The sequence below is a fragment of the Apium graveolens genome, chromosome 10 (assembly GCF_009905375.1).
Source record: "Apium graveolens cultivar Ventura chromosome 10, ASM990537v1, whole genome shotgun sequence".
NCBI classification, from domain to species: Eukaryota; Viridiplantae; Streptophyta; class Magnoliopsida; order Apiales; family Apiaceae; genus Apium; species Apium graveolens.
The window spans coordinates 188179673-188204000 of record NC_133656.1 but is presented as its reverse complement, the minus strand read 5'-3'; the positions used below and the strand labels follow the sequence as shown (position 1 = coordinate 188204000).

General features: G+C 34.5%; 2 long non-coding RNA genes across 2 annotated transcripts; both read right to left on the bottom strand.

Annotated features, from left to right (window-relative positions):
- Positions 1-1615: 1615 nt before the first annotated feature.
- LOC141689697 (uncharacterized) lies at positions 1616-2802 on the bottom strand. Its single transcript, XR_012562474.1, has 3 exons — positions 2712-2802; positions 2507-2587; positions 1616-1869 (listed from the first exon to the last, which is right to left on the bottom strand). It is a non-coding gene; the product is annotated as an uncharacterized LOC141689697 (long non-coding RNA).
- A 492-nt stretch (positions 2803-3294) lies between these two features.
- On the bottom strand, positions 3295-4306 carry LOC141689615 (uncharacterized). The gene is made up of 3 exons (XR_012562449.1): positions 4111-4306; positions 3908-4030; positions 3295-3744 (listed from the first exon to the last, which is right to left on the bottom strand). It is a non-coding gene; the product is annotated as an uncharacterized LOC141689615 (long non-coding RNA).
- Positions 4307-24328: the final 20022 nt, after the last annotated feature.

The window sequence follows — 24328 nt, the reverse complement described above, 5'->3', positions numbered from 1 at the left end:
ACACCTTTTAATTATTAATCCTTTTTCTAAACACTTTAGAAATAATTCTCTCTCTTGATTTAATTTCCAAAAATTAAATCCTTTAATTAATAATATTAAGACCTTTTCTTAATTAATTTATAATCAATTAAATCTCATTTAATCAATTATTAAATTTGCCAATTAATTATTTATTTCATAAATAAATAATTATCAGCCATTATTAATTAATTCCTCCACCATTAAATCATTCTCTTTTTATGGTGTGACCCTGTAGGTTCAATATTAAGCCGGTAGTAGAAATAAATAATAATAAAACTATTTTATCATTATTTATATAAATTCTCTAATTTATTAAATATGACTAATTAATTAATCACATTTATTCTACATCGTGAGGGATACTTCTCAGCATATCGCGACTATCCGGATAATATGAATTCACTGCTTAGAATACCAAGAACTTATTCAGTGAATAGTTACCGTACAATAAACTCCTTCTACCCTACAATATCCCGATTAAATACAAGGCATGGATCTCGTGTCAAGCCTATCTAATTCAATCACTTGCTTACCATTTACTATGCTTAGTTCTATGCAAATTAGAAACTCCTTTCTAATTTCATTCACTCTGGCCAGAGATTCCTGAACTAGCATAAGTGGATCAGCCTTGAACATTCGCTTCCTTCACTGGAAGGGGTAGATCCTTTATTGATCATACACTATCTTCGTGTACAAATTCCTATACCTAGAAGAGCCCTAATAATTGTCCCTGGAGACTAAGAACTAAACCAAAACATAGTTCAGTGTACACAACACTACAAGAAAAAAGTCCATAGACATCGGTTTTTGGCCGATGTCTATGCTGTTAACCAACCGATGTTGATGTCGGTGATGTCTATTCTAGACATCGGTGGATACCCGATGTCTATGCAAGCTTAGACATCGATTTTGGTTAAAAAACTGATGTCCATGTATTTTTTTTTACAAAAAATGTTATAAATAAATTATTTAATAACTAAATAACACCTATTAAAACAGATTAAACATATAATGAGCTATGTTTTTTGTCACAAAGACATCAAAAATTTTCATATGGGTGATGTAAAATGGTGTATTAAATATTTGATTCTTCACTGAAAGGTGATGTCTATTTTAGCATATAAACATCAGTATTTTCTTGAATAAAGTGATGTCTATGTTTCATTTAGATTTGAATATGTTAGTCTTTGACAACAGTTGTTTGTCTGAAACTGATGTACATTGTGTTGTTTGACATCAGTATTTTTTGGTTAAAAGTGATGTGTATACTGTCACATAGACATCAATTTTATCTTAAACAAAGTGATTTCTATGTTTCATTTAGACTTGAACCTGGATTTCTTTGACATCAATTTTTTTACCTTAAAATGATGTACATTAACTTTTTTGGCATCAACTTTTCTTCTTTAAAAGTGATGTCCAATTGCTTTTGTAACTAGCATACATCAAATATATGGATCTTGCAATCAGGTAGACTAAGGAAATAATAGGATTTGAATGCATGTTTAAATACATAGTCTGTCTATTATCATCATCAAAATAAAGAGCATTTTACATTGAATATTTTATTACTCAAATGGATACCCTAAAAAAATTAGCTTTCACGCTAAAATAAATAAATAAGTAAACAAGCGCCGTAACCGTACAGTGGCCGGTAGGATATACATGCCCTATGTGTCTCTTAGAACTCACTTTAAACATTGCCAAATCTGAAAGCCAGCAATGGATCTCCAGCAATGCATCTCCAGCGAATATGCTTAAATACTTTAGAATTGCTAACCTCAGTAATGCATCTCCAACAATAATCCTCAGTCTTTTCACAAAATCATCACGGTTTATCTTCTTATTCTGCAACAACATAAAAAAAATATGAATTCAAGTACAGACTAGCAATAGATATTTTAAAATGGAAACAAAGGGATATATATACATTAAAATTGCATTAACAACCATATCCTGAATAACTCGTAATTATTACCGACAAGGTTCATATTACTAGGGCTAATTCTGTTTGAGATAGCTTTAAATAAAACAGTTAGCAGCAAGGGTGTACCATTTTTCTTGTTTCTCAGTAACATATAACAGTCCAATTTTCTCATTCACTATGAATATATCCGATCAAGTTCCATTTAAATTATATTGACATACCATATCGCCATGGTATCGAGACACCAATATGGTTATTTAACAGAAATGTTCCACATAATATGCAATCACATATATACCATTTGCAGACTCACTGTCATGTTCGATGTATCATTCTCGGTTTGGGTGCCATTTTCAGTGGAGGAACACTACAGTTAATCAAAAAATATAATTTAATATATATACCAATTGCACATAAAAAGGACTAAAAAGCTGTTGATGCTTATTCAAAATAGTTAAAAAAATATTGGTTATTTTCAGTTAAATATAATTTAAATTTACAGGCACACAGAAACGTGAATAGAACTAAGGTGTGGGGTGTATGAAATAGACACTGCACCTACTATTCCAATTCCAAAAGGTATCAAGTCAGTTTTTATAACCACGGTATACAGAAGAATCTCCACATCTTTGCTGCCACCTGCATTCAAGACATGATTCCAGTTGTCTTAATTGACTAATCCCTGACATATAACACGTCTTAATTGACTATCGCTGACATATAACGATTAGTAATAACACAAACATCAACAAAACCGTATTACCTGATCATTGAAATGGAAGCGATCAACATGATTCCAGTTGTCAAGATCATAAGAAACCTTTGTATTCCAGTTTACACTCCCTGTTGCATTTCTTTTCTTCAAACCAATTTTAACTTATTTTTTACATGCCACATTTTCATGCAAGAAACAACTGTTATTAGTTTGAGTTAGTATTAACAAAAAGGTAGTTTCATAAGACCCAAAGTGTACTAATAAGCAACTGGTCTGGTACCATTCCTTGTGCAGGGCATCTGGACAAAAAGGCATGCATTATGAAAAAATGAAAATATGCAATAGTAGGAAGTCTAGCTATCTATGTAGCTAGATGGATTTCAAGGGAAGACAGAGCAGCAGCTGATGGAGGTCATTGAACATAAGGCTTTGCATGTATTTGATATTGTACGAACTAGTGGCTGTGCAATATATATCTATAATGTGATCAGAGAAACATTTTTGTCTACCTCTAGCTCTCCCTTCACACCAAAGCTAGTTAAAAATAAAGAGACTGCAAACATGGCAGCGCTAAGTTACTGCTATAATATATGGTCAAATCATAACCCAATAATTAGTCACCATCCCCCCTTACACATCATGTATCAAAAGATAAAAGACCCCTTCATATAGAAAGCTTGCAGTAGTTCACAAACCTCAACCTGCAAACAGTCTTTCACAATCATCATTCAGCATGTCTTATATTGTTTATGTCATCATATTTCTTTCTCTGCATGCATGTAATGGTCGTAGTCTAGGCCTACATACTAACAAAGGCGACATCACTTGCATGGTTATTGCGATAAACCTACAGAATTACATATATAGATACATAATGCACTAATATAGCTTATAGTTATAGGTAGTTGAAACTTTAATTGATTTCAGAATCTGGTGTAGAATATGCATAGCTCAAACCTTTAGCAGTTTAGAGATGAGGTTCTTCAAGCACAACAAAATCATTTTGCTAAACTGGCCAATAAAATTTTGACCAGAGTTTAGCTTGTGCAGTTTCTGTCAAGGAGAATCCCTCCGAGGAAACCTTAACCAAAAAAATAACAAAGGTAAAAGATTTAGATACTCCCCAGAGACATTTTCCAGCTCAAAAATAATTTAGACTAAAAGAGTATATAATCTAGGAACAAATTGAATTATTAAAAGATCAATATGAACCTGTGCTTTATGAATAGATATAGTAAGCTCACCTTTGGTATAGAAGTAGTCTCACGCAGCACCTCTGTTTTGCTCAATTTTGAACCTTACCCTAATAAAAAAATTTAACATGGGCCTCTGGGTTTATTTTTCTCCTTATCCGCAACCAAGCGAACCTGCAGACCAAACACATTCGCATTAATAAGCTGCTAACTTAAAGTTGATACAACTTTGTACCGAAGCCTATATGACGTACATGATATGTTTCTCCTGAAGCTGTATTCTTATCCAAACAGGCCACATTTAAAATATAAATATATGGCACGGTAGACCGGAACTACTATGCCACATAAGCTGTGCTCACCTTCAAATTGTACAACTTCTGACGTGAGAAGAATCACCACCAGTGCTAGTTTGTAGGCAAACTTTGGCCAAAATACCAGTTCAGCATACTACCCTTCCCCTTACTAGGGAATATATATTTTAAATAAAATAATAATGTAAAATAAGACATTAAATACCAGGGAATCGTGTGTACTTCAGAAACGTTTTTTGTAGCCTTCATACTTCATACTTCATAATAATGTAATCCAAAAGTAGAAATTTTAGTATCAACAAATTCACATACTTCATACTTGATATATAATTGGGAAGGAAAGTAGATGCTAACACTATGCACATATTTTACCTAGGTGTAGGAAAAAATTATCATTCTTGGTCTGTTGCTTGAGAATAATGGCCAAAAGGCACAATGAATCACTACTCTTACCACTTACAAACCCGCTTCCAATCAGAGTAAAACATCACCATAACACCACATATGTTTTGTTTCCCATTCTATCTTCTATGGACGGCTGTTTCATTATTAGAACACAAACAAATAAACAATGAATCGCTATTACTGCTTATAGATCAAATCAAATAAAAAATGTTGGGGAATAACTTACTGCAAAATTACTTCACTATCTTCTCCAGGAGCTTGTCTGGTGCTAGATACATCATAATTTCATTATACACCCATTTAGGCAATCATGCAAATGAAAATCATAATCACAGAAGAAACAATAACAAATTTAATATTTAGGAATATAATGCAATACCCTTGCTTTGCTTCTGAGGTCCATGCCGGAACCACCAATCTTGTTAACAAAATCCATATTAAAAGAGATTGAGATAGATCCAACAAGAAACTAAAAACCAAGTACCCTATAAATATAAGTACATATCCCCTTCCATGTAACAACTACAACCCAGTCTAACAGCTGTGAATAGAGTTGTAAGCTCCTGCGTCTTCAGAGAAAGTCCTACGCACACAATTCACAAAAAATTCAACTAACATTACAACTAAATCACAATAATGTACAAATTATAAAATCATTAGTTAAAATCAATAAAAATATTATATGTGAACCAAGTACAATTAAAAACATATAAACACAAAAATATAAACCAATAAATAACACAATCCTACTTTCAATCCAACCTTAAACAAGTGAATACCAGAGATTAAATCCAGAACCGTATACAAAAAAGGCCATGTATATATACAACGAATTGAAAAGAATTAATAACTTGAAAATACATTGAATTAAATGAAAGCACCATAGGGATTTGGATTTGAAAAAACCCCAATTTAAAAAATTAGGGTTTCGATTTAAAAAGACCCCAATTTTAAAAATTTGTCTTCATGAAGAGAAGACTAGTGAGATTTTGAGACTAGAGATGAGATAAGCTTACAAATCTTAACAACCGAACTTTAGTTGAGTCGAGATGATGAACACAGATGGTGAGATGGTCGAGGTGAAAGTGAGCGGGGTAGAGGAGTGTTTAGTCAGGAGAGATGAGTGAAATTTTCAAGAGGGAAATAGGGGAACCAAGATATTGGCTCATGGGCGGGGTAAAATTTTGGGATAATTGTAAGAAATTTTGACTAAGGGGGAAATTAAAAAGCTGAGCGCGAAATAAAATTTTTTCTTGTAATTTTAGACATCGGTTTTAAAATAAGCGATGTCTTCGAATGACAATAACATCATAAAAACACGGGGTGATGATATAAATTCTTTTAACATCAGTGGCAAACCTAACCGATGTCTAATGTGTGATGTCTATTGACAGTTTTCTTGTAGTGAAAAGATGACTATGATGACCTCAAGTCTAAGGATACTTGTACAACTATCACTATGTGAACAACTGCTGACACGTGAGTGAACTCCATCAGTTGTTCAGCTGTGCGAGTCATGTTCAGTGAACTTATTCTATAATAAGCACCTACATACTAGCTATAGTGTCACCACACAAATGTCTATGAGAACAGACATCCTTCATAATAAAGCAAGCATAGTATGTACCGATCTTTGCGGATTATTAATTACCAGTTAGTAATCCTATGACCAGGAACTATTTAAGTTTAGAGTTATCATCTTTTTAGGTCTCACTATTATGATCTCATCATAATCCATAAAAAGCTTTACTCTAAACTATGATATATCTTATTTAAACACTTAAATAGATAAAGCCCGTAATAAAAACAAAACAAGTCTTTTATTAATATCAATAAAATCAAAACAGATTACATAAAAGTTATTCCTAAATCCTCATACATGATTGGACTTAGGACATATTCCTTTCAGAAATATCATCTCTAAATAATCAACTCCACTTACTAAAAATTGATAATAATACCCACAAGGAAAATATTCTCAAACTAGAAGTGGAAAATGTATCATTAATTTTCCAATCTGAAGAAATGGAAAATGAGAAGTTACAAATAAATGAAAATATTTTTAAACTTCATGTTGAGTTGTTGAACTTAAAAATACAAAATGAGTCACTCACTAAAGAAAGTTCAACAACTAAATCTCAAATAAACAATCTTGAAAAAGAGAAAGAGCTACAACACACCAATGATCTTAAAGAAAAAGATTTAGAATTAGAAGCTCAACGGTTTAAACAAGAAAATTTCAAGCTCATATCTCAAGTTAAGGATCAACAAATATTTCTTAACAACAAGATTGATGCCTTAAACAAAGAAAAAGAAAATCTTAAAATTGTTATTCAAATATTTACAAAAGGCAATGAGATATTAAATAAAATGGTACATTCAAAAAAATCCTTTAACCATGAAGGTTTAGGATATGATAAGAATGTCCAACCAAAGAAAGTTGTTCAATATCATGAACAAACTAAAAATGATGCCCCAAAATCACCTGCATTTATATATTCCTTCTGCAATAGACACAGACATACCGTTTTTTATTGTAAATTTAAAAATGGTGAATTTAAAGGAAATCATATATGGGTTCGAAAAGGATATAAGTCATCCAAAAATGTTGAAAAGAATGTATTCCATCATAAGGTAGCTAATAAGAATCAAAGGCAACCTAGATCTCAATTCTTTCAACCACCTATTAGGTTTGAAGATAATAAACCAAAATATCATGGCATCTTTCCAAGAAATAATGTGTATTATCCAAATGATAGAAGCATGATATATCAACATAAAAACTCTAAAACTTATGCTAGTACAAGAAGATCAAAATTAAATACCAGATATTCACGGGGAACACTTTATAATATTAGGAATAATGCATCTATAAATCTCCATGTGAATAAAAATGCTTATCCAATGCCTAGATTTTTCCATGCAAATTCAAATATTATTTATGATGTACTAACCCCAGGACCCTCAAGACAAAAGGGTACCTATGTATTTAATTGATCTATTTTGTAGGTTTGCCTTACTGCTAAGCAAGACTTGTGGTACCTTGATAGTGGGTGTTCGAGACATACGACCGGTAATAAGTCACTCTTGAACAAAATTAAAAAGGTCACTGCTGGAAGTGTCACGTTCGGAGATAGCAGTATGGGTATCATTATTGGCATCGGTGACATCGGGAACGAGCACTTCAAGATATCCGACATACAACTAGTCACAGGACTAAAGTACAACCTTCTCTCGATAAGTCAACTTTGAGATAATGGAAATAAGGTAATTTTCTATCCTACTCATTGTTCTATTCTTAATAAAGATGGAAAATTAGTCCTTACGTGTCCTCGAGACAAGAATGTCTCTACATGTGACATGAGTAAGCATGTTAATATATGCCTAATCACTACTATAGATGACCCTGGGTTGTGGCATCGAAGATTAGGACACACAAACATGAAGTTGATTAAAAATATATCAACTAAAGAACATGTATGAGGAATACCAAAATTAAATTATAAAAAGGATCACATATGTGAAACTTGTGAAATTGGCAAACAAATACGAGTCTCTCATAAAGCAAAATTTATGGTATCTACCTCACGACCTCTCGAGCTTTTACACATGGATCTTATCGGTCCAGTCCCTGTACATAGCCTCAGAGGATGTTCATATACTTTGGTAATTATTGATGACTATTCACGATTTACGTGGACATAATTCCTCAAAGCCAAAAGTGATGCTTTTGAATCTTTTTCTTCTCTATGCAAAAGAATTCAAAACCAACAAAATAAGAACTGATCATGGTAAAGAATTTAAAAATTCAAACTTTATAAGTTTTTGTGAAACTAATGGTATCACTCATAACTTTTCTGCTCCTTACACTCCTCAATCTAACGGAGTAGTTGAAAGGAAGAACAGAACATTACAAGAAATGGCAAATACAATGATAAATGAATATCGCCGTCCTAAATATTTTTGGGCCGAAGCAATGTCCACTGCATGCCATATACTAAATAGAGTCTTATTAAGATCTATAATTTAAAAGACTCCATATGAGCTTTATTTTGGTAAAACTCCTAAAGTTAATTACTTTAGAGTATTCGGAAGTAAATGCTATATATTAAACTCCAAAGATTACCTTACAAAATTTGATCCAAAATCAAATGAAGGTATATTCCTTGGATATTCAACAAATAGCAAAGCTTATAGAGTATTTAATTTAAATTCTCTAGTGGTGGAAGAATCAATGAACATAACATTTGATGAAACAAAACCATCACCTAAATACAAAGATTTTGTAGACAAAGAAGATGTCACACAAGACAATATTGAGAATGTTATTCGACAATTTGAAAATGTGGATTTTGGATCATAACCCCCAATAAATCCACTAGAATTGTTAGAAAGAGATATTGAACCACCTAAAGATGTTCCAAATATTAGAAGTCATCCTTTAGACAATGTTCTAGGAGACATAACTAAAGGAGTTCAAACGCGGTCACAAGTTCAAAATATTGTGAATCACCTTAGTTTTCTATCACAAATAGAACCTAAGACCGCTAAAGAAGCTTTGTCTGGGTGGTGATGGTGGGTTGTACATCAGGGTAAACAGATTTGTAGGTTAGAGGATCAGCATTTACCAAGATCTGTTTTACAGACTGAGGTATCTGTAAGGGTCTAACCACCTTTTTCTTAAGGTCAGCATTTACCAAGTCATTAAAAGCTCGTTTTGCAAGTTTAAAGGGTGGAAATAAAGAACTGGCTAGTTGAGGTTCATCAACACAGCAAAAGGTAAATATAAGCTGACAGAATCGAGCAAAGTATACGACATTCCTATCCTCTGTCATCCTATCCCCTATAAAACCTAGCACAACACTTGCAAAATCAAAATGAGTTTGGTTAATAATAGCATACCCGATGTGCTGACTCATGATTGGAATGGCATCAAAGTTGGAACACTTATTCCCGAAGGCTTTAGTGATGCAGTCGAAGAAAAAGCTCCATTCCTTTCTGATATGTGCTCGTTTCAACTGTCCAAGCTTGGCCAAACTCTTCTCATACCCCAAATTGGCCATGAGCTGCTGTAGAACTGGTTCCTCCGCTGTTGAGAAAATACAGCCTTCTGGTAAATGTAGAGCCTTGCGAACTGCTCCAGGAGTTACCACATGCTCAACATCATTTACTTCGAAAATAATGCTGGGAGTACCAGTAGCACCACCATTATCAAAATGTCCAGTCCGCCAAAACGTCAGAACTTGTTGGCTTGAAATGACTTGAGGCTGGGTCAATGCATACCCAATTTCACTATGTGCTAGAAGATCTTGCACAAAGTGCAACTCAGATGGAGCTTCATCATGGTTTAAGATTGCAGCATAGTTGTTTGGAACAAACTTGGCTCCATCTATAATCAAATCCTTCGGTACCATGAGAAAAATTGTGAGATAAGTTTGCCTGTAAGGTGTTTGACAAAATGTTTGTATAAAAAATAACGTCAGGAGATGAGAGAGAATAGAGGTAAAGAAAGAGAGATAAAGTGTGAAAGTAAATAAAAGATTTTACAATCTTCTCTCTCTTTTACTTATACATGGTTAAAAAAAGTAACCGTTGGACACCTGTCAGACATGCAGCAGTAAAGAATAATTAATGGGCACAGGAAAACAATAATCATTACTTATCACATGCAGTTTTTCAAGGAAAAACCGTTCCACTTACCAAGTAATCCCATTAATTGAGGTAATTCAGTTTTAATTCAAAATTTAAACTGTTCCCACTTATTAAATCAATTTCACTGTGAAACCAATATTCTGTAAAAATACATCAAGTGTGAGAATGACCAATAAAAATAAATCAAGTAAACATGTACTGCCACGTCAGAATCAGAACTTGATTTGTTATCAGAGATAAAAACGGTCATTAGAGTATTGATAAATCAGGATTTATACATGCATCAGAATTTCAAACGACTCAGAGACAACATCTTGCAAAAATATAAAATTTTTATTAATATATTAAGAGAATACATTCATGAAATTGAAATTTACATCATAATATTACAAGATTGTCCTAAGCTACAAATCCTAACATCAACAGCTTTTGTCCTATGCTAAGAAGCCAGACAAAGCTGGCGATGAACACAGGAAAAAGAAAAGAAATTATTTCTTCTTTCGACTCTCAACAAAAAGGACAGCGAGTCGAATGATTCGCTCCTGCTGGCGGAGAGCTTCCAGCCGTTCCTCTTCCAATCGCTCAAGATGACGATGATAGTCCATGTAAAAGAACAAGAGGTGTGTGAGGACCTCTTGGGGAACTGCGTCCCAAATCTCATCAGAAATGGCAGTTACATGCCATTCCTGCTGCCATCCCTCACGGCTCAACTCCATATTGAAGGTTTTATAGTTCAAGAACATGTTGTAGTTAACCATGATTTTGTTGATATGAATGAAAAGAGAGTGAGTGTGTGAGAAAAGGAATGATGTGTAGGCTGGAATGAGGTGTTGGTTTATATAGGCAAAAGAATGCCAGGAGATGCAAGGAGAATTTAATGCTGACAGGTAAAAAATAATTCTACCTCGTCTCCCTAGACTGGGGAGAAGAAAAATAGTCATTGGAAGTGTAAAACAGGGTTTAATGCGCATAAGAAACAAGTAAATATTATTGTGCATGGACGTGTGCCATTGACCCTAATTGTAGTGACTGTTAATATTCCACCCAAACATATTCTGATTTAAAATAAGACTGTTTCAGATTTTAACCACAAATAAGTCAAGTAAAGAATCAGAATTTAATATCAGCACTTAGACTTATATCAGAACTTAACAGTCATCAGAACATGATTTCTTAACTCGAAAAGTGAATGCCTATCTCGTGATTCTTCACACAAATTCTGATTTCGGTTCTTCAAAACTTAATCATCAGAACTTCCATCAGAACCTGTCCTCAGAATTTATGCAATCTGACACATAAACTGTTCATCTGAACAACATTGATCACCACAGTAATTTTCATCATTCATATGGAGTGAAAGTGTGTGCATTAAGCTAAATATCAGACAAAGAGTAAAGTCTGATTCACTTCAGTACATCTTAGAAATAAGGCATAACTAAGAACTTTACTTCAAATCTGTCATTATTCTGAAGCCTACTATTGAATAAGTTCATGCATGAGTCCACCTCAACTGTTTTGTGCTTATTTTATGCATCTTTTGAAATTCCATTTTACAGTGGTTTCTCAGTATAAGTGAGTCACGACTGCTTATCAGAATTTATGCTATTATCAGAGTATTTCTCCAGTAATCATAGAGTGTGAAAAGGCACCAAGAAACATAAGTATTTTTGCTTTTCTGATGCATATTACTTAATACCAGCAATGCACTTGGGTCGTCCCTTCCACATTTTTACTCTAGATCTCAAAGGAGTACCTGATTTTTATTCCTTGTTCTTTTCCTTTTTCTTTTGATAAGTGAGGTTTATCAGCACTTAGTACAGTCAGCAGATTTACTAACATCAGAACTTAACAAATGAGAAGCATTATTCTAGTTTTTGACTTAGTAATAAAATAGACAAAGTAAACTTAACTAAGCTCAATGTCAGAATTTGCTTGTGTCAATAGATTTCCACATAAAAAATTACTTCTAACATGGGATCTCTAGTATATTAAAGACTACTAGGTCAGCATCTAGCACAGTTATCCTCATAGGATTGAATAGTCACAGAAACAGTCATATCACTATCAGAGTTTAGAAATTCACATCAGACAACAATCAGTACTTAAGCAATTTTCAATTAAGCACAGAATACACAAAGAGAGTAATATCTGTAAATACTGATCATAAAGTCTGATGCATCAGAACAAAAGCTAAACAGATTTAGAGAAAGAACCTGAAACCATTCCAAGTTCATTTACCAATCTTGTAAAAGTAGCTTCACATAGTGGTTTTGTGAAGATATCTGCTAGTTGTTGATCTGTTGGAACAAAGTGCAATTCCACTATACCTTCATCCACATGTTCCCTTATGAAGTGGTACCTTATGCTGATATGCTTTGTCATTGATTGTTGAACTGGATTACCTATCATAGCAATAGATATTTGATTATCACAGTAAATAGGGATTTTAAAATATGTTAACCCATAATCCAGTAACTGATTCTTCATCCAAAGAATCTGTGCACAACAACTTCCTGCAACAACGTATTCTGCTTCTGCAGTTGTTGTGGAAATTGACTTTTGTTTCTTGCTAAACCAAGAAACCAATCTGCCTCCAAGAAATTGGCAGCTTCCACTTGTGCTTTTCCTGTCAATCTTGCAACCTGCAAAATCTGCATCTGAGTAACCTATTAGTTTAAAATTTGATTCTCTGGGATACCACAATCCCAGATCAGCTGTTCCCTTAAGATACTTGAAAATTCTTTTCACAGCTGTTAAGTGAGGTTCTCTTGGATCTGCTTGAAATCTTGCACAAAGACAGGTAGCATACATGATATCAGGTATACTAGCAGTTAGATAGAGTAGAGAGTCAATCATACCTCTGTAATCAGTAATATCTACTGATTTACCAGTATCCTTATCCAGTTTTGTTGCAGTGGCCATGTGAATGGACGCACTTGAACAATCTTGCATTCCAAATTTCTTCAGCAAATTTCTGGTGTACTTGGTTTGACAAATAAAAGTGCCTTCTTCATTCTGCTTGACTTGAAGGCCCAGAAAATAACTAAGTTCTCCCATCATACTTATTTGATATCTTGACTGCATCAGTTTGGCAAACTCTTTGCAAAGTCTGTCATTTATAGAACCAAAGATGATATCATCAACATAAATCTGAACCAAAAGTAAGTCCTTTCCATGGTTGAGGTAGAACAGTGTTTTGTCTATAGTTCCTCTGTTAAATCCACTTTCCAGAAGAAACTGAGCTAAAGTCTCATACCATACTCTAGGAGCTTGCTTAAGGCCATAAAGTGCTTTATCAAGCCTGTAGACATGATCTGGATATTTGGAATCTACAAAGCCTGGAGGTTATTCAACATATACTTCCTCCTCCAATTCTCCATTGAGAAAAGCACTTTTTACATCCATTTGAAAGACAGTAAACTTTTTGTGAGCAGCATAAGCCAAAAATATCCTTATGGCTTCCAATCTAGCAACTGGTGCAAATGTTTCATCATAATCAATTCCCTCATGTTGAGAATATCCTTTTGCAACCAACCTTGCTTTATTCCTTGTAATTATGCCATCACTATCAATTTTGTTTCTGAATATCCACTTTGTACCAACAACATATCTGTTCTTTGGTCTTGGCACTAGGGTCCAGACTTTGTTTTTTTCAAATTCATTCAACTCTTCCTGCATTGCTTGCACCCAATCAACATCTTGGATAGCTTCTTCCACTTTCTTTGGTTTAGTCTGAGAAAGAAAAGAATTGTAAAGACATTTACTTGAAGTAGATGTTCTAGTTCTGACACATGCCTTAGGATTTCAAATTATTAAGTCAGGTGTATATGATTTAGTCCACTTTCTTGCAGGTGGAAGGTTTTCTCTAGAACTGGATGCTCCCCCATGATCCATGCCAACTTCATCAACATCTTCTGAAACTCCCCCTGAAATTATGCTCTCTGAGTTGGATCCTTCAGTATTTAAATGTTCAGAATTATCAGAACTTGGCTTATCAGAACTTGATGAATCCGAACTTGAAGAGCCAGTCGTATGTTTTGATGCTTCTTGAGATGTGGTTGCATCTTCAGTATGCTCTCCCTGCACAGGTGCATCTTCCTTTGGTGTAGAAACCACAGTTTCAATAACATCAGAGTTTAATCCATCAGAGTTTGTAGTGTCAGGATTTTCAGTATCAGAATTTAAGTCTTCATTTTCGAATCTCAGCTGATCATGATCATTGAAATCTTCAAGTCCAGTAATCTTCTTATCATCAAAGGAGACATTGATAGATTCCATGACAACCCTTGTTCTTAAATTGTAGACTCTGAAGGCTTTTGTGGAAAGTGGATATCCAACAAAAATTCCTTCATCAGCTTTTAAGTCAAATTTCGATAGCTGTTCAGGATGAGTCTTAAGAACAAAACGCTTGCATCTAAATACATGAAAATATTTCAGATTTGGCTACTTTTTCTTCACCATCTCATATGGTGTTTTTCCATGCTTGTTAATGAGTGTTGCATTCTGAGTAAAACAAGCAGTCTGCACAGCTTTAACCCAGAAATAGGTTGGAAGCTTTGCTTCATCAAGCATAGTCCGTGCAGCTTCAATAAGAGTTCTATTCTTTCTTTCAACAACTCCATTTTGCTGTGGAGTTCCAGGAGCAAAAAATTCCTGCTTGATTTCATGGTTTTTGCAGAACTCTTCCATTTTCAAATTCTTGAACTCAGTGCCATTATCAATTCTTATAATCTTCACAGAATCTTTGACCAATTTATCCAGTTGCCTGACATGATCAATCAAGATAGATGCAGTTTCACTTTTTGTATGCAAGAAATACACCCATGTATATCTGGTGAACTCATCCACTATGACCATAACATATTTCTTCTTTGCAATAGACATGACATTTATATGACCAAATAGATCAACATGTAGTAGGTGATAAGGCTCAAAAATTGATGATTCAGTCTTGCTCTTGAATGAAGATTTCCTTTGTTTAGCCTTCTGACAAGAATCACAAAGGCCATCAGGAGCAAATACTGACTTTGGCAGTCCTCTCACAAGATCTTTCTTGACTAATTCATTTATATTGTTGAAATTTAAATGAGAGAGTTTTTTGTGCCAGTTCCAGCTTTCTTCAATTGATGCTCTACTAATCAGACAGACTGCAGAACCATCAGTACTTGTTGAAAGCTTGGCTTCATAAATGTTACCACGCTTGTATCCTTTCAGAACAACTTTGCCTGTAGATTTACTTACAACTTCATAGTGTTCTTCAAAGAAATCCACATGATAACCTCTATCACAGATTTGACTAACACTCAGCAGATTGTGTCTAAGTCCTGAGACAAGTGCTACTTCTTTAATGATGACATTCCCAAGATTGATATTGCCATATCCCAACGTTTTTCCAATATTTCCATCTCCATAAGAAACACTTGGGCCAGCCTTCTCCACAAAGTCTGATAGCAGGGCTTTATTTCTAGTCATATGTCCTGAACATCCACTGTCCAGAACTAGGATGTTTTTCCTGTTGCCCTGCAATCACAAAGACCACTAATGATTAGTTTTAAGGACCCAGACTTGCTTGGATCCTTTGGCCTTATTAAGTTTGTTAACATTTGCAGCGGATTTAGCATCAGAGTTTATGTTAACATTTTTCTTATCAGAATTTACACTATCAGACTTTGAATCAGAACTTACACTAGAAGGAACAATGCTAACTTTCTTTAAAGAAGGTTTTATTTGATAATAATCATAGTACAGACTATGATATTCCTTACAAGTATAAATGGAATGCCATAAACTACCACAATGAAAACAAGGATTTTATGGCTTATATTTAACAGACTGGCTCTTAACTCCTGACTTTGAAGGTAAGGAGTTTATGTTCTTATTTTTCCTGCAGAAAGAAGACAGATGGTTAGAACTTCCATAGTTATGACACGTTTTTCTAGGAGCATCTAGAACAGGCTTATAATCATTGCTTTTATTCACACCTTCCTTTCCATTCCTATTTTTCCTAGGTGATTTTACCTTGTTTGCATTCTTAACATCTTTCAGCTTATGCTTAAGCTGCTTCTTTGTCATTAAGCCTACGTTTACTTCAGTTGTCTTTTCCTGTTTTAGTTTGTCAGAAGTTAATTCCTTTTTAACTTCTGATTTCTCAGTATCAGACTTTACAGCTACAAACTCAACAGGTTTTAACTTTGGCTTTTGTTTAACAAATATAGGCTTAATTTCTACAGTTCCTTTATCATTCTTATCATCTCCATAACCTAAGCCCTCTTTCCAGTTCTCACTACTTAACAAATTCTGAGTTGTTCTGCCAGAGTTAGTCCAAGTCCTGATAATCCCTCTTTCCTTTTCTAACTCAGCTTTTAGAGATTCATTCATTTTAAGTACTTCATCCCTAACATAGAAAGCATCATCTCTATCTTTCTGAGTTTGATGGAACATGACTAACTCTTTTTCTAAATAATCATTCCTCTTTTTACAAGCAAGATTTTCAGAAGTTAATCTTTCACATGTTAAAGTTTGGTCTCTATAGCTAATGAACATGGTTTTAAGATATCTTCTCAACTCATTTATATCATCAGTATGAAAGACATAAGTAGTTTGAGGTACCTTTAACTCAGCAGCTTCAAAACTGCTTTCAGCACTTGCCATATCAGCATTTGCCATCAAGGCATAATTCTCCTCACTTTCAGAATCTGAGGTGTCTGTTCATCTTTTCTTCTTTGTGACAAGAGCCTTGCCTTTGTCACTCTTCACTTTCTTACAATCAGGAGATATGTGGCCTTTCTCACCACAATTGTAACATTTGACATTTGTATAATCTCCACTGTCAGACTTTCCTCCTTTGCCTTCAAATTTTCTGAAATTCTTCTTATCAAAACTTGCACCTCTCCTGGAAAACTTCTTTCCCTTCCTGAACTTCCTGTATGCAATCTTCGTGATTCCTTTCACCATAAGAGCACACGGCTTCATCATCTCTTCATCAACATCCGTCTCATGCAAACTTTCAGTTTCTGAGTCATCATCATTATCAGAACTTGATGACTCAGTATCAGACTTTGTGAAGAGAGCTTTACCCATGCCTTTCCTTGAGGTAGCTGCCTTGGGGGATTTTTCTTCAGCCTTAAGAGAAACTGTCCTTGACTTTCCTCCTTTCCCCTTGCTTCTTTGTTTCATCTTAAGTTCATGAGTCTTGAGCATCCCATAAATTTCATCAAGAGTCGTTTCATCAAGATTATAGTTATCTCTTATAGTTGTTGCCTTCAAATCCCAGCTTTCAGGAAGAGCTAACAGGAATTTAAGGTTTGAATCTTCAAGATCATACTCCTTATCAACCAGTGACAAATCATTTAAGAGCTTGACAAATCTGTCATATAAATCAGTCAATGACTCATTTGGCTTTGAGTCAAAGTGTTCATACTCTTGAGTGAGTATTGTCTTCCTGTTCTTCTTGATCGAATCAGTTCCCTGACATCTTGTTTCCAGGGCATCCCATATCTCTTTTGCAGTCTTGCAGTTAATTACCCTGTTTGACATTACATTATCAATGGCACTATGCAGCAAGTGCCGTACCTTCGCATCCTTAGCAATTGAAGCGATATCTTCAGCAGTGTAATCACTCTTCTCCTTTGGTACAGACTTTGCTGCTTCACCTGCAACTGCAACAGCGAGCTTTGTTGGATTGTGAGGTCCTTCCTTGATTCTGTCAAGATATTCTGGATCTGTAGCTTCCAGAAACATAGTCATCCTCACCTTCCATATGGGATATTCAGACGGTTTCAATATGGGAACTCTAATAGTCTCATATCGACTTTGGATTTGTGTCTTTGGTGGTTCTTCAGTTTTGGTGGGCTTGGTTGGAGTTTCTGCTTCAGACATAATTGTTTTTGGATCTTAAACTGTTTGTGTGTTAACATATAGGCTCTGATACCACTTGTTAGGTCACACACACTGTAGAGGAGGGTGAATACAGTGTATAGTACAATCAAATCGAATTCTAATAACACAAGTAACAGAAAACAAACTTTATTCAAAGCAATAAACTCTGTTATAGTATGGAACTGTCCTCTCTCAGTGATGAACAAATATCACGAGAACTGCTAGGGTTACAATGAATAATATTCTCGATAATGATAACACTTATAGTGTAAACCCTATGTCTGTGTTTATATACTACACAGTTACAAGATAATCGCTAATTGATATGAAATATAATTCTGCTTCCTAAAATATATCAATCAGATATCTTTTCTTCCAAGTATTCTATTCTTCATAGAATTCCTTCTTCATGCATATCTCTTTTTATATTTGTCTTGATCTTCTCTTCCTTTTAATCAGCCACCTTCCTTATCTGAACGTTTCCTTTAAGTCCTGATATTATCTTCTGATAAATATCTCCTGAACCTTAAGTACTGATGACTTAAGTTCTGACTTCAGTGTAAGTGCTGATTTCAGTTAAGTAATGATTTTTGTAACACCCCCAGATCCGGGGTCGGGGATCCGGGTCGTCACGGTCTTTCTTTCCACAATATCACTTCACTTAATTAATAATAATAACCTTATGCTGTGACCCCACACTAACACACACCACAACCCGTTATAGTCTCAGAGATGAAATTGAAATAAGTACAAGTCTTTGAATCCACAATTTAAAATTATTACAACCCAAAATGATTTCTTGATAAATTTACAGTTAATTGCCATTATCTGCCACAAGTTATAATTATACATAATTGATTCTCAAAAATAGAATGCCTGATCTACCAAGAGATCTACCTCTGCAGCTATAGCAGCCACAACATCATCGGGAAGACGCGGGACGCTTCCCACGCGCTTGCGCTGGGTCTGCTGGAGTCTGGCCATCTTTCCTAACTGTTGTTGTGTGATGAAGAAATAAAGCAAGAGTGAGCCTTACAGCTCGCAAGATAATATATAGTGATAACAATAATATAAGTATCTAAATGGATACTTACTAGAATCTTTTATCGTGTGTAAGATAATTACTAGTATATACTTACTAGTATATGAGCCTTCTCATAGTACTCATGAAAGTCTTGGTCAAAAGAAATGAACCAAGTTTGATATCTTAATGCGATGAAGTCGCAAAATATTCAGTATATATACATATATACTTTTCAAAATATTGGAAGTCCTCTTCCATGCATAATATACACAAAATCCCAGTGTATAACTGTATAAAAAATATCGTTGCAAGGTGATCTCATATATCTAACCTTGTCTCAACGTTTTTCTGAAAATCTTTGTCATTCATAAGACAATTATTAATTAGATATAAGTTTAAAAGATGAGGTTACCAAATACCCCAATATACTTATATCTTTCCCAATACTACTTGAACTACCACCGTTCAAGTTATAATCAGTTTCAAAAGTTCATCACATAGATGAGACTACAAGACAAGATTTGAATAGATTCAATCTTTGAAATATTATTGAATGAAATAAAGTTACGAGATACTTTATTTAGTCTCGATATATATATATCCACATATATATATCCACATATATATATCCACATATATATATCTCTTAAACATTTCCTGGAACCTCTGTTATGTAAAGTATGAACAGAGTTTGAAACATCCAATGAATTTTGGAAAGGAAAAGAATTTTGGCATAAACCCGATATCTCGCTGATCAGGCAAAGATACCAATAAGTAACCTTTTCTACTGTAGATGGATGAATTCCTCACCGGTCATCACCCTGGCCGCATTAGGACCTCGCGCTAGACCGTACCCCGGCCCCTCACGCGTTGATGGACTGCCACCCAGCCACTTACACAATAATAGACCGTACCCCGGCCTGTCGCTTATGCCGACTCAATGAGATGGGCTTACTTCCCGAACGTTGGGCAAGTAATCAATTCATTTACCAAATCTGCAACCTCGTTGCGAATATAAAATACACCACAGAGCCGGATTCCCCAGGTTTTGAGCGAGTATTTAAATCCCCTTTTAAAAAGGAAGATCTTAAATATAAAAATGAGTTTTGGGATCCGCTCTGACTTTTAAAAATCATTTTGAAGACTCGAAAACACTTTAAAGAGTGTTTGGAGTAAGGCTGATTTAATGAAGTAAATCAGTCCCCAGAATATTTAGAAAATGACTGAATATTATTATTTAAATAATATTCCCATAAAGAATAATCTTTATAAAAATAATTGAAGTAGAAGTATTAAAATTTATACTTGAAACGAGTATTAAATAACCAAAGATATACTTATATGAAAGTATTATCTTTATTTGAATAATCGAAAATAAGTTTGATTATTTACACCTTATTCTTTAATAAAATAAAGAATATATCTCAGCAAATAATCGGAGTCATAGATCCTCAAATGAATATTCAAATAATATTCAATAAATAAAATAAAATAAGCTGAGTCATAATACCTCGAATGAATATTATAAATAATATTCATTAAATAAAATAAAGGAGTCATACATCCTCAAATGAATATTCAAATAATATTCAATAAATAATATAAAAGAGTCATAAGCCCTCGAATGAATATTCAAATAATATTCAATAAATAATAAAATTTAAAGTTATCGAATAAACCTTATTCGATTAATAGTTTGGAAAACTATAACCATATATATATAAATATATATATATATATATATATATCCATATCCATATATATAAAATCTACTCGGGATCCTCGACTCCCGGTTTTTGAAAATATTTTCACCTTTGGGTCCCTATACTAAGGGTATATGCAAGTTACCGCTATCCTCTAGCATAGGTATTATCAACTGAACCAACAGATATATATTGAAAGAATATGAAACAGGCATGCATATATATACCATAGCAGCATGCTTCAATATATTGCAACATTTGCTAATATAAACATCATGCATCTATCGCAAGATAATGCATATACATATATACATCACAACAACAGTATAACGGGTAGAAAACTTGCCTGAGTGCTCCCGGATAGACTTACGCTTAGAGTGGGTCCGATAACCTATGAACAACAACATAAGTCGGAATTAAACCCCGGTCGCTTAAGAAACTAGACTTTAACCATTTAGAGTCCTAATGTTCGCTTTCGCGCTTAACGGTTTACTTAAGTCGCTCGAGTACTCTCGGCTCCACCATTTTTAATAAATTAACCATTAAGGGTTTTATGGAGATTCTTTCGCGAGTACCTTACCAACTACCTAATCCACCTTACATAATTGTTTCATACTCCAATTAGTCCTTTAAGGTCTTTAACCAAGGTTTCAAAGTAAGGCGAGGGGAAATGTTTCGTTCGCGAAACGCCGTTACTTAAAATGGTCGTTTTTCCTAAACCGTACATCGGAATCAAACGAACTACATATCAAAACGAAGCTCGTAACATGAGCTATCTAAACATGGCAGTGGTCATAATCTAGCAGTGGGTTCTCGGGTCCTAATGTTATGCACAAAAACAGTCCAAAGAAAATCGGACATTACGACGGCTATGTTTACGCGATTTCCCAAAATTTTACCAACCAATTCAACCACCAATCAATCCCAATTCACAACCCAATCAAAACTCCATCCATACTTTATCATAACAGCCCCAACAACTCAACATTAACAATTTATACTATTCTTTATCATGAATTTAAACTACACTTAAGTTCATTAATCAACAACCAAGATTTACAACTCCAAAAACAACCCAAAACCAACTAATCTCTACATACACAACCATCAAGCCTCTCATGAACTATATTACTCATATTATGCTCTTAACATTCAATAACAAATCTTGGTTAAGAGATTATACCTTCCTTGAAGCTTTTAATCCATGAAAGATCCTTGGAATGTCCATGAAAGCCTTAATATATGCTTAAGCTACCTTGACCTTGCAAATAAAATCAAGAATCACAAATTTGTTCTTGAAAGTTACTATTCACCCTAAACTAAAATGATTTGTTTGAGATAGAAAACCTTTGATTCAAGCACTCAAACTACTTGCTCTTCTTAGTTATGAAATATAGGATCCAAAGAAACAAACCTTATAATTTTCCATGGAGTATAACTTGTGTTTTGAATTTCTAATTCACCATTTTGGTGAAAAATTCGAAATGAAGAAGATGAAAAGGGGGGAGAGAGAAGCTTGCTTGTTTTCTTGATCTTTGTGCATAAAAAGCTTGGTTGATATCCTTTTGTTTTGTTAATTACCTTTTAACCATGGTAAAATTTGTGTGGCTTGAAATCAACCAACAATACCTTCCCTTTGGTCATGCTTATGTCATCCTCCTATGTCATCTTCCCACACTTGTCATCTTCTTGTTGGTGTGGTGACATCATCATCACTAACCTCTTTGATTAGCTCTTAATTACTTGGCTAATGACCGCTGATCTGTTATACGGTTCACTTAACTTTCGTTCTCGTTTATCGTTTGAGGGATCATACCCGGGATCTTATTACTTGGGTTCCCTTAACCTTTCTCAATACATTATATTCCTTTTATGATCCTCTCTTATAATCCTTGAATTTAAATCCTTTTAATCATGTTACCTTATACTCAATTCTTTCCGTATCTAGTGGATTTTCGGGAAAAATCAAAGTGTTCGGAATTGGATTCTGACGATCTTTACATACACTTATATACCATATAGAGTACTAATAAAATCTCAGAATATCCATAACAGAACCCCTACATAGTGTGGCATGAAAAGTTTTCTCGATCAGCAAAAACACTATTCATAAGGGTTTCAAAATTTCTCAAAAATTGGGGTTATTACAGTCTCCCCTCCTTAAAAGGATTCCGTCCCGGAATCAGATAGAAAACAAATGGGGATACTTTCTTAGCATTACATTTTCTAACTCTCAAGTCAATTTTCCCACATTGTGGTTCTACCATCAAACTCTGACTAGTTTGATAACCCTTCCCCTAAGCACTTGTCCCTTTTCGATCTATAACCCTTTCTGGTTGCTCCCTATAGGGTATGCCTGGTCGCATGCCTATGCGCTCATATGCCCCTATTTATCTGGCATCCGAATTACATTTTCTTAACATTGATACGTGAAACACGTTACGACCTGCTACATGTTCGGGGTTAGGGCTAGCTCATAAGCTAACTTCCCAAACGTCTTAATATATCCAAGGGTCCAACAAATTGTAGACTTAGCTTTCCTTTCTTTCCGAACCTCATCAATCCTTTCCAAGGGATACCTATAACATTACTAGGTCCCCTATTTCATACTCTTTATCCTTTCGTGTCAAATCAACATACTTATCATGTCCATCTTGGGCTACTACCAGCCGTCCTCTGATTAGATCTATCATATCCTTGGTCCTTTGGACTACTGCGGGTCCGAGCATCTTGCGCTCTACAACTTAATCCTAACATAAGGGAGATCGACATTGTCTTCCCTCAAGGATCTCATAAGGCGATACCTCCATACTAACATACGATCGATTATCGTGAGATAACTTAATCTGCGTTAAGTGATCATTCCAAATTCTTTCAAGTCTATTACACCGGCTCTCATCATAGCTTCTAGCATTATATCTTTTGCTTCTCACTACCCATCCTTTTCCAGTTCGTAGTCGTTGCTATCTTCCGTACATAATATTATACTGGTTACACTTTTGCTCGTTAGTGTTCTATAACCTTTTAATAACCACGTCAACCTTAGTATCATGAACGTGTTCCCATTCCGCATACTACCACCACTTTATTACTCCTTTTTCAGTTGTTTCTATTTTCCAAAATTTGATCAATCAAATAGAAGTAAAGGAATTTGTTGAGAGATCACTAAGATCATGAACACTTGTTATATCGCATAGTTAGTACAGAAGGTGGCCAGCCTTTAGTACTTGACAAGCAATTAAACAATAGATGGTATCCTACTAGGCTTCTATCACACAGATAGATAGTCATTCGGCAATACCTCCCCTTCTGGAAGGGTTGTTCTTCTCAGCTTACATGAAATGAAAAGAAGAGAAAAGAACGAACTGAAGAGAATTGTATATTCATAAAAAAAAATTTATTGCCATAAAATATCTGGCTTGGAATCTACCTCTGAACTATAGAGGGTTGTCATAGAAGAACAAAACATATATGCATTTATATCAACATCAAGTAT